Here is a 10,554-nt window from a genome sequence, read left to right as displayed (position 1 = left end):
CATCTCCACCATAATCTCATTGTAGGTCAATTATCGAACTACAACCAGCCATCACCTCATCGCACTGCAGCATTGAATCATGCACATGTTTTTCCCTGCCGCTATAGTAACGCATGCTAATGAGCTTACCGGAGTATCCGATGGCCTTCTTCAATATAAGGCACTACATCATTGACTCATGCACATGTTTTTCCCAACTGCTGCAATGACACGATGATTAGCTTACCAGAGTATCCGATGCCCTTCGTCAATATAAGGCACCTCCATCTTGACCATCTGAACAAAACTAACACTAAGCATGGCAGAAAGATGAAGATGTGGAAGGGCCATGCAACTATTGAAGGTCATCCACCAAATGATCCAAGAAAGGACGTGTTCAACAACTGCTTACTCCCAAAACATATGCTGAGGCCCAAATGCCATTGTGGATAGACATGCAGTGTTTGGTGTTCCCATGACTTGGATACCTTGAGGAGGTACTTCTATTGTTTGAACATAGATGCGCTTTACAATGAGAGCGAATCTTCTCAGGTAATCACTTTGAGAAAACACAATTTTCCATTCCCTTCATGTACTAACACTTTTCTTCCATAAGCAACAAATCGCGTCCAGCCACCACCTAGGGTGTGTGCATTTCACCAGTGGATCAATGAATTCATATACTACAAGGACCAGGAATGGGTGGGTCAAAGGAAGAAGTGGGACGATGATGAGCTAAATTAGAGGAGTGAGAAAGAAGCTCACGCACAAGCATGTAAGAAAGAAGCATCAAGTGACGAGGATTGACTCTGGTGCGACTCCATTATAGGCTAGCTATTTACTTTCCCTAAGGCGTGTCTACATGATATGCTTACGTTTTGTATCGACCATGATACCTAATTCCACAAAAATTATGCATTTCCTATGTATGTGTCGTATGACAGTGTAACTGTGTTATTTAACCGTACTCGAATGAATTATCACCAACCGTTATTCTACAAACTGCACTCCATGTTGTCAGAGAAGATGTTATAGTAATATTACCCCCTTGTGTATATAAGGGCAATCCATCCATAGATACTTCATCTCCAACACAATCCCTTCCATGGCAAGCGAATTCGGATCCAGGTCCAACAAGGGTAAGGGCAAGATGGGTGTATATTGCTTTATGTACTGTAGCCATAGACAGGCAATGAATGCTTACGATGATCTTTATATGTGATGTATTTTACTTTCATCAGTGAAATGATCGGGATTTATCATTCTACCAGTATGTTTTTTCTAAGTCTAATGCACTCATAGGACTCCTTGCCATCCACACAGTGGCAACAATAACTCCTTGCTGAACTTTTACAGAATGAAATGACCACACCAAGCAATAGCTTTCACAGGGAATCTCTGCCGACCATCATTGCCACAACTTTTCTAGCTTTCACAAGAGTCCCTGCTCATTTGTCTTTGTGCACAATACTCCCATGCTCTAGCCCTCAGCCATGCCCATGCACTCAGTCCATGCACCAGCCCTCAGCCACCATAAATAACCCCACCCTCAACCATAGATAAACCACTCATTCCTTAGATCTCTCAACTGCAATGTCTTCCTTAGCTCCACCAAGCCCACCCAAGAAACATTGGAGGATTTTCATCTTCCAAGGGGTCGAACCGCTGATGTGCTTCTGTGGTGACCCTTGTAGGCTACGCGAGTCCCAAGACATCTCCTACACCTATGGCAAACGCTTCTTCATGTGTGCTAACTACCACTATGACCCGCCTCAACATGGACCATATGAGTATCCACCGGTATAGGGACATAGATCACTCATGTAGCACTTTCCATACGATCTCATGCATTGTCTTACTAATCTCCCCTCTTGTTTTATTTCTTCAGTCTCCTCCACCTATCTGTGACTTCATGAGATGGCTGAACATGGAGCAAACTAAGGACAGAAGTGGTGGATCGACATGAGCATGCAGTGGAAAAGGCAAGCTTACAAACGTTAGGAGGACGAGCAACAACAGGAGGAACTACGGCTCAAGCATCAGGATGAGGAGCGCATGAGGAAGGCAGTGAAGGAGCACGCCACGGGAAAAACACGCGAAGTAGAGATAGAAAGGAAATGGGAGAGGGCCTATCACGCTAAGGCGGAGGGCCCCGATGCCCTACGAAAGGGCAAATATACTAGGTGCACTCAGTAGATAGCAACTATTGTAACTTGACCTATTTTTATTCCCTAAGGCATGTTAGGTTTAGCAACGGCACACAAGTAGACTAGTCTTTAGGCGTACCGTACATGCTAACATTTTTTGTCATCATATTTTTACGGGTTGGGTCCATTTGCGTAGCATTGATAAACCCTATATCCCATATAATGTTTATCAATGTATGTAACATTCATGTCGGGTTATATGATAATTGTGCTTCACAACTACTATTGTTCGACAAATTAAATTTGTATCCTCCAAACATTACTTCACTAAAATATAGCTCACATACTTTTACATCAACTAAATAAAGAAATGTCGCCAAAGTTATATAGAACCAAAATTAAGGATAAAATAAAATACTCTGTGAAACCGTTCAGAGAACTATTTGCACAACCAACACTTTTCGTCGAAATAATGTGCAATATTTTTCAAATTGCCATATACAAAAGTTATTATAGAAAAAAAATTCTACATATACCTATTTTACTGTAAATTAATTAATTCAAACGTGTCGACCGTTCAACGGGCGAGATGAAGATCTCGCCCAGTGAACGGGCGAGACGTGGTTTTCTGCAGTTATTTAATGTACTGACCGTCGGGACCTACAAGGTCTCGCTTGTTCAACAGGCAAGATCTTGTTCTCGCCCGTTGAACAGGCGAGGATAGCCTATACCTTCTTTTTTTTTAAACGTGCATGTATTCTTTAAAATATTAAAAAATCTACTACTTAAAAAATATATAGTGGTCCATCCTCAACCTCATGTGGTCTGCCTCCATATCCTGCATACTACCCTAAACTTCGCAGAAATTATCCATCTCTTGTTACTCTATAAATATTCAATTTCCTTCCCCTTCACCCGTTCGGCCCATGCCCCGTCTCCCCGGCCCGCGCCCCAGACCCCTCCTCCCCTCCCTGCCGCTGCTCCCCTACCTGCCACTCTGCTGCAGGCTGCCCTGCTCCGCGCCTCAATCCCCACTCGTTCGATCCATGCCGCCGCTGTCACCTCCTCCTCCACTTTCACAGGGAGGCACCGCCACCAAGCCGCCTCCGCTCGTTTCCATTCACATGGCTGGTGTTGCTGGCTCCCGCATGCTATGCTCTAAATCTCGCGCACTCTCGTAGCTTCACATGCCCTCTCATATAGGTCTAGTGTGCTCTCATGTCTGACGTACAAAATACGTGCAACATACTAGTATATAAAACAAATTCCAAAGCCGCCACGCTCCAGCGCACCAGCTCCTGGGCTGGCAAGCTCGCCCTCCTGGGTCGTGAATTGGTCGACGGCTAGGCCGCATGGCACCTACCTGGGCCAGCCGCACCTCCAGCTAGGCTTTGGCGTCCTGCGTGCTCCCTTGAGCTGATGTCCCACCTGAGCCAGCTTCCGGTCGGTCTGGCAGGCAAAAACCACTGCCAAGAAGGCCAGACTGTTGTCGCTGTCACGCTCACCAGCACACGGGCTACCATGTACTACCCAGTACCTTCTTTATTTCATTGCACACACATGCATGCACATGGAATAATTCTTTCATGCCATACGTAACACGATGCGATCCTCCGCTTCATAGATCATACAAATCACGTTTATGTCTGTGCAATTCATTTTCACGTGCATTATTTCCTAGTCCAAATATCTCACGTGATTGCTTGACCGTCTTAACCTTAATTCTTCACTGAACCTAGTCCCGGTCCTTCTCACCAACCATATTTGCCCCCAGGATGCACCTAAACATAAATAAAATCAACAACTAATTTTGAGCACAAGTTTTCCAAACCTGACTTATGTCAATCTGCACAATAACATCACAATCATCAATCTACCATACATGCTGCTTTTGTCAATTTCACAATAAAGTCAATTTTCAGCATTTATGATTTCACAACCATGTCACTTTGCGTTATTTTCAGAATATTTTTCATGAAGGTATTTTGCTTTTCCATGGTGGGGTTTGGTCATTGATGGAATCCTGGATTATGGTAGTGTGTTGATTTGAAATAATAGGTACACCATGTGGGATTCCGTAGTGTGTTCATTAGAAATAATGGGTACACCATGTAAGATTCAAGGCATTGGATTGATTCAAATAAAGATGTTTGATGGATCTATTAGAACATTCGTTTTCGATAAGAAGAGGCACCATATATCCATATATAAGGACTAGCTTATTAGCCCATGTGTTGCAACGGGAACACAAAGTTTGCACGAGATATGACAATATTATACAAAACAACATACCTATGGTGGGGTGGTAATGAATTTCTACAGGCGAATATAGTTAAATACCTATGCGTTGCAACGGGAGCTGAAATTTTCACAAGGTAATATAGTTACTGAATGCCACATGACGAGTTGTAACAAATTATGTCTTGCACCACACAACATTTATGTTTTATAAAGCACAAATGATGCACGGGCACTTGGGCAAAGTATGTCATTCAAACGAGACATTTTTGTTACATCTATCCCTACGAATCTCTTGGTTTACGATGTGGTCACGGATACCCTTTTTTGGTATGCATTGCAAACACTTTCATGTTCATCGTCTCTATCCATTTTTGTTTCCATTTCTTCATAAAGGGAACTCGCACCGGAGGACTGAACTGAAAATAATCAACAAAAAAATAATGACGCCATAAAGAACTAGAAACCAATCAATTCATCACAAAGAACAACGCTGAATTCATGTATGTGTCTTTTAGGTCACCCAAATCTTCACGCTCGTATAATATGCATAGAGATTTTCATAGCTCACAAGAAAATGTCTATTGATTCACAACCCAACTTGGAGATTTAGAACTGAATGCCCTCTAGAGTTATCTTGCTTACTTGCATTCCAAGGATTTTTCGAGGTTTCTTCAAGTGGAACATACGGCTAGGTTCTACCATGCGTGGCTTCCTTTACCTCTACAAGACAAAATGAAATGATCAACACCAAACAAAATGTCATGCGAGACACATATACAGCTCGTAATAATATGGTCTTGTAGAGAAAAAAAAACTCGTAATGATATGCCTTGCCAAGTTATGTAGAAGAGGGGTTTCCTTTTTTTCACATCTGAATATGTCCTGCCGCCAAGAAACTGAGAAGAGGAGGGTTGAGATGTGGATTTGTGCTTACCAGTTGGGGAACATGTTCCTGAGGGGAGCCATCCAATTTTTTCCACCATACACTTGCCCTGACGCAACATATATTTGTGTTCCACTTGTGTATCCCAGTGCTCGAAGGATCATAGCTATCTCACCTGGCTCAAGAGGGCAACACCCTTCTTTTCTCTTCTATAGTGCCAGTGGCCATAGATGGGATCCATTCTGCATGCGTTGCAAACACAAAAGAAAATATATTTGTTAGAATGGTATAATGTGTGTGCTTCATGTCTTCTTTTTAACTCAAATGCAGTAGTTTTTTCAAGATTGGCGAGACCTCGTAGCGCATTGGCCATTCTTTCTATCTGTAAGCGGCCATCATTGCCTTCTCCTCCTGTGTGCCAGCAAAATCACAAAAGCAAAGGCCCACCGTTCCTTTCTCAAATCTCAAATGAAGATCCCTTTAAAAGGAAGTAATAGTATTTGATTATGAAATGAACTTATGACTATCAAGTGTCAACTTTAGCTAAGTTGGATAAAATATTAGCTTACATGTATGGATTTACGCTGCCAGTTTGGTTCCTCATCCTAGCTGCAAGCTTATCAGCCATTTCTTCAATATCGGGTAGGAACTTTAGCTCGTGATAGTTAACTCTGCATCTGAGCCAGTTAATCTCCATTGGAACATTATCATACCTGAAATTGAAGCTTTACATTAGGTTTAGCTTGTTCAATTCCTATGGGGAAGATATAATAGATTGTACAGCCCCCTTTACAACATCATAGAAACTGATAGGATATCCTGAATTACAAAATTAAATGAACTAAAAATTACCAAAATAGTTGCATTCAAGAGTTTTCTTACCCCAACATGTCGATAAATGGCTTAATAGACATTATCCTTTTCTCTTTGATCCTCGGAAGTACATTAATAATATAAAATTGGGCAGATGCATACTTTGGGATGTTCTTCATAGTACGCATGTTATAGATACATAATTCAGTATGTATTATGAACGATGAATACTCATTCAAAAGGAGTGGAAAACCCAGTTAAATAATTGATGACTACAATAGAGTCGGTTGATCTCAAACACTCAAATTACTCTGTTTGAAGTAAATATGCACAATGGGATTTTTTTAGAAAAATAGTTGAAATAAAATAAGATAAACCAAGGCAGCAGCTAATGAGAAACAAAAACAGTACCAACAATATATGAGTCTCCATTTTCACTTTGCAAGATGGAAACCAACACATAGGTGTATTGATCTACATGCTGGTCAAGCCATGTAAAATCACATTGTTTGAAGATCCGTTTAACTGATCATGTACAATTTACTCCATCTAGTTAAACATGAAAACATAGTTTGTATGGTGATTTTAAACACTATCCATCCAATCGAACATTAATGTGAGCATGTTACGTTTCATACATATTTTATTTTGAGAAAGAAATACATTACCATCTAAGGAAAGGCTGTCTCAAATCTTTAAAATCAAATAAGGCCCTGTTTGTTTTAGCTTGGGATTGTGGATTCTAGCTTCTATAATCCCAAGCTGAAAAAAATGGACCACTTGTAGCTCTAGATTCTAAAAATCTGATTGTTGGATTGTTACAATCCAACAATCCAGTCTCCCCTAGTTGTTTCACAGATTGTCCATCAAAATTACCCGCCTGCCACTCCCTATCACATTGCGCCACCTCTCCCCATCACGCTTCAGCCGCTCCTGTGCATGGGCACCAGAGCCACCTCCTCCTGGACCATCGTCTCGGTTGTCGCTGCTCGGCCCCCGTAGCCACCGAAGCACTCCACAGCATCGCCCGCATTCCCGGTCACTGCTGTCGCGCCGTCCCGCTTGCGTGGTCACTTAGTCGTGCACCACCTCACCCAGGTCGAACCTCCTCTACGCTGGCCCGGTCGTCGCCGTCGTGCCCTTCACGCTCCTACCCAGTCGCCGCACCATCCCACGTCCGCTGCCACTCGACCGCGTGCCACCTCGCCCCGACCGGACCTCCTCCCCGGCAGCAAGCTCCACCAGATCCTGCCGCCCCTCTCTCTCCCCCTCCCTTCAGCTTCCCTCCTGCGCCTCCCTCTTCCTCCCCTCCGACCTCCTCTCTTTGGCGCCACGCCACTTAGTTGACCTAGCTAGCCAGTCGCATTGGCATGCCATGGCACCGCGCCTACGCCATCACCGAGACGACCCGGCCAGCCTCCTCCTTTTCTCCCTCCGGCCTCCTCTCTCTCTGGCCTCCTCCCTCTCTCCCTTCGATCTCTCTCTCTCTCTTCTCTGTGAGCTGCACGAACAGACAACCCGGCCTTATCCTTGGCCTCCCTCGTTTCACTGTCATGTGGCCTCACCGATCACTGGCCTATGAGCCACCCAAAACATGAGGACATTACAGACAATAGACATCCAAAAGCAACAATCTACCCACCTTAGAATTCAGGTTGCCAAACAGCTACTAGCTTTTACAATCTAGATTGTAACAATCCAGCTTTTCATAATCCACAATCTACTTTTCACAATCTACAGCTAAAACAAACGGGGCCTAAATGAACCTCCAAAAAAATTAGCTAGCAATGCATGAGCAATTGAGAATGACACTATAACAACATCAACATAGACTTAAATCTTTCCCATGCCTATCGAGATGATATAACCAAAATCATAAAAAAGTACTCCTAATGAAAAAAAAAATAGTCTAATAGTAAATTAGTAATACAAAGTTCATTGTCGACAGTGTTTGCATATTGTAACATCAATTTCTGAAAGTTTGAGGTAGTTATGACAATGAGTAAGCCAAAATGTAGCACCTACTTTATGCTGGTGAAAAGCTCATCTTTCTTTGTGAATAATGTGCACATCATCCTGTAAATAGTTTATAGAATGATCAACATTAAAGATATCTTCAAATTTCCTGCATAGTGAATAAATGTTCTCACAATAAAGAAATTATGGAAGAAAGCAAAACACAATGCATATAAGGGTTCAAAAAAGACAAGAACTGTACAAAACGAGAGAAAAGAAGAGGGGGAGGTTTATACACGGAGGGAGAGCTAGGAAGAGACCAGAAATCTATAGAAAATTAGAGTTCTAGTGATTCCATAGAAAATTAGAGTTCTAGTGAGCCAGATATTATAGAACTATCCAGTAAATAACAGGAAGGAAATAGATGTAGAAGAAATCAAAATAGGAAACAACACTTACGTCTGGTCTTTCCATATTTGGTCCTGCTTCAGAACTAGTAAAATAAGTGTTGTGCTCATTATCTTAGCAATAGCAACAACATCACATATTTGTAGAAGCCAGAACACCAAATATGGGAAATTAACTGATGGATCCCTGATGTAACTGGAACTTTTTTCTTTTTTTTTTCTCTTTTTTTGAGAGGAGTAATTGAAATTCTATGCCATCTTAGAAAGTTAATAAACACAGCTCAAGAAATCAACATGGCCTTCTTAGGAAAGACCCTAATACATATTAAACAATAATTTCTTTATAAAAACAATCAATCTTTAGTTGGTCATGGCAAACACAAGAATCAAAAGGAATTACAAGCTTATATTGAAGTATATTGCAATTACACTTGTGCAACAAAGTTGCTAATAGGAAAAGAATTCTCAAGTAACAAAATTTGGACGTAAACAGGTAGCAACAAATCTGAGCTTAGACAGCAAAAGACATTACACCATCAAAGCAAATATTTAGTGCTCACGCACAGCTAGGAGATGAAGGTTGAGAGAAACAGAAGAGCATACATACAGCTATGCGTTGCTAGTTTAGTCCACCCTCAGCATGAATAAAAATATACCCAGAGGTTTGGTTCTCTGGAGGGACATCTACGTGACATAGAATATATATTATCATCAATCATCAGGACCCAATCACAAAAGAAAACATATGGTAGATGATCCTTGAAGGCAGATTTTGATACGCATAACGAGGTGCACATGTCTCATAAATCTACCATCTAACATGGAACAAATTTGATCAGTTCTCAAGGAACATTGGATAATCAGGTTTTAGCAAGCCTACCAAATTGCATACAACACATCACAGTCACTCCACGATGTCAAAATTTGCACAATCTAGATACTGACTTGACATTAATTGGGTGCTTGAAAGTGCATCTAGCCCTTATGTGTGGTTTTAGTAATCAATGACAATACCTATAGACTAATAATGATGTTGAGTTTGTTAGTAGGTTGTTCCATAGGTAATGCATTGAGAGATATGCATGAGCTCTAGGTGAATGGGGAGATTGAAAAGGCATCAAGATGAATGAGCTCTAGGTGATGCTTGCATAAGTGATGACAATACCTATGAACTAACAATTGTGTTAAGAATTGTTATTAGGTTATTTCAAAGGAGATGCATAAGTGATGAATCATGGATTTCCTAAGAAATGCCATGAGAACAAAAGAAATGCATCGTTGTCATTGAGCTCCTAGTGATGCTCATAAGGAGAAGGAAAAACTCAATAAGATTGACAATAAACTTGAAGATTAAGTTACTTGTGGATAACAAGTAACTAAAGGTATGATATTGTCAATAGAGTTTTATAGACTAACCCGTGTGCTATGTGCTTGAGAATGAGTGGGGTTAGGTTCTATATGAATATTGACAATCTGCATGAATGCTAATAAGTTACGTGTGGAGATCAAGTAACTTAAGGTACAAAAGTTATCAATTAAGTTTTATGGGCTAACTCATGTGTTTTGTGCTTGAGAATGAATTGGGGTTATGATCCATAAGAAGGCATATGTTGAAATTGAATCATATATGCCAAGAGTGAAGAACAAGAGTGGACTCCATATTTGATAAAGTGAATTCTTGAGAATGTCGAATACAAAGTGGTTTTCTATGGCAAGACGGTGATGGGCAAGCAAGACTCGGCTACGATGGACCACCCAGTGGTGAAGGACAAGCAAATGGCTTAGCGCCGAAGGACCAAGGAGGTGGTGAAGAGCGAGTGAAGACTTTGCGCCAATGGACTGTGTGAGGCCATGGGAAGTTATGAGTGATTCACATCAATCATATGAAGAATCAAAAAGAGATGAAGTGAAGAATATATGAAAGTAGGCAATCCTCAAGGTTTGAATGAAAGAAGCGGTACTTGAAAGCTATTCAAAGGCTCAAGTGGTTCAAACGAGTTTTATCATTGAATTTGAGTATAGGTATGCCGCACTATTAAGAGGGATGCAATGCAAAACTAATTTTCATGTCTCAGTGCTCAAGAGTTTCTAACGAAACCCAAGTGAGAGTTCTTTTTAGAAATCCCAG

The 10,554-nt window shown here is 41.3% G+C and overlaps 1 pseudogene; it reads right to left on the bottom strand.

Annotated features, from left to right (window-relative positions):
- Positions 1-3,861: 3,861 nt before the first annotated feature.
- On the bottom strand, positions 3,862-9,102 carry LOC133903410 (protein PECTIC ARABINOGALACTAN SYNTHESIS-RELATED-like; annotated as a pseudogene).
- Positions 9,103-10,554: the final 1,452 nt, after the last annotated feature.

The sequence above is a fragment of the Phragmites australis genome, chromosome 2 (assembly GCF_958298935.1).
Source record: "Phragmites australis chromosome 2, lpPhrAust1.1, whole genome shotgun sequence".
NCBI lineage: Eukaryota > Viridiplantae > Streptophyta > Magnoliopsida > Poales > Poaceae > Phragmites > Phragmites australis.
The sequence above is the reverse complement of the archived record's forward strand: the minus strand, read 5'-3'. Positions and strand labels throughout refer to the sequence as shown.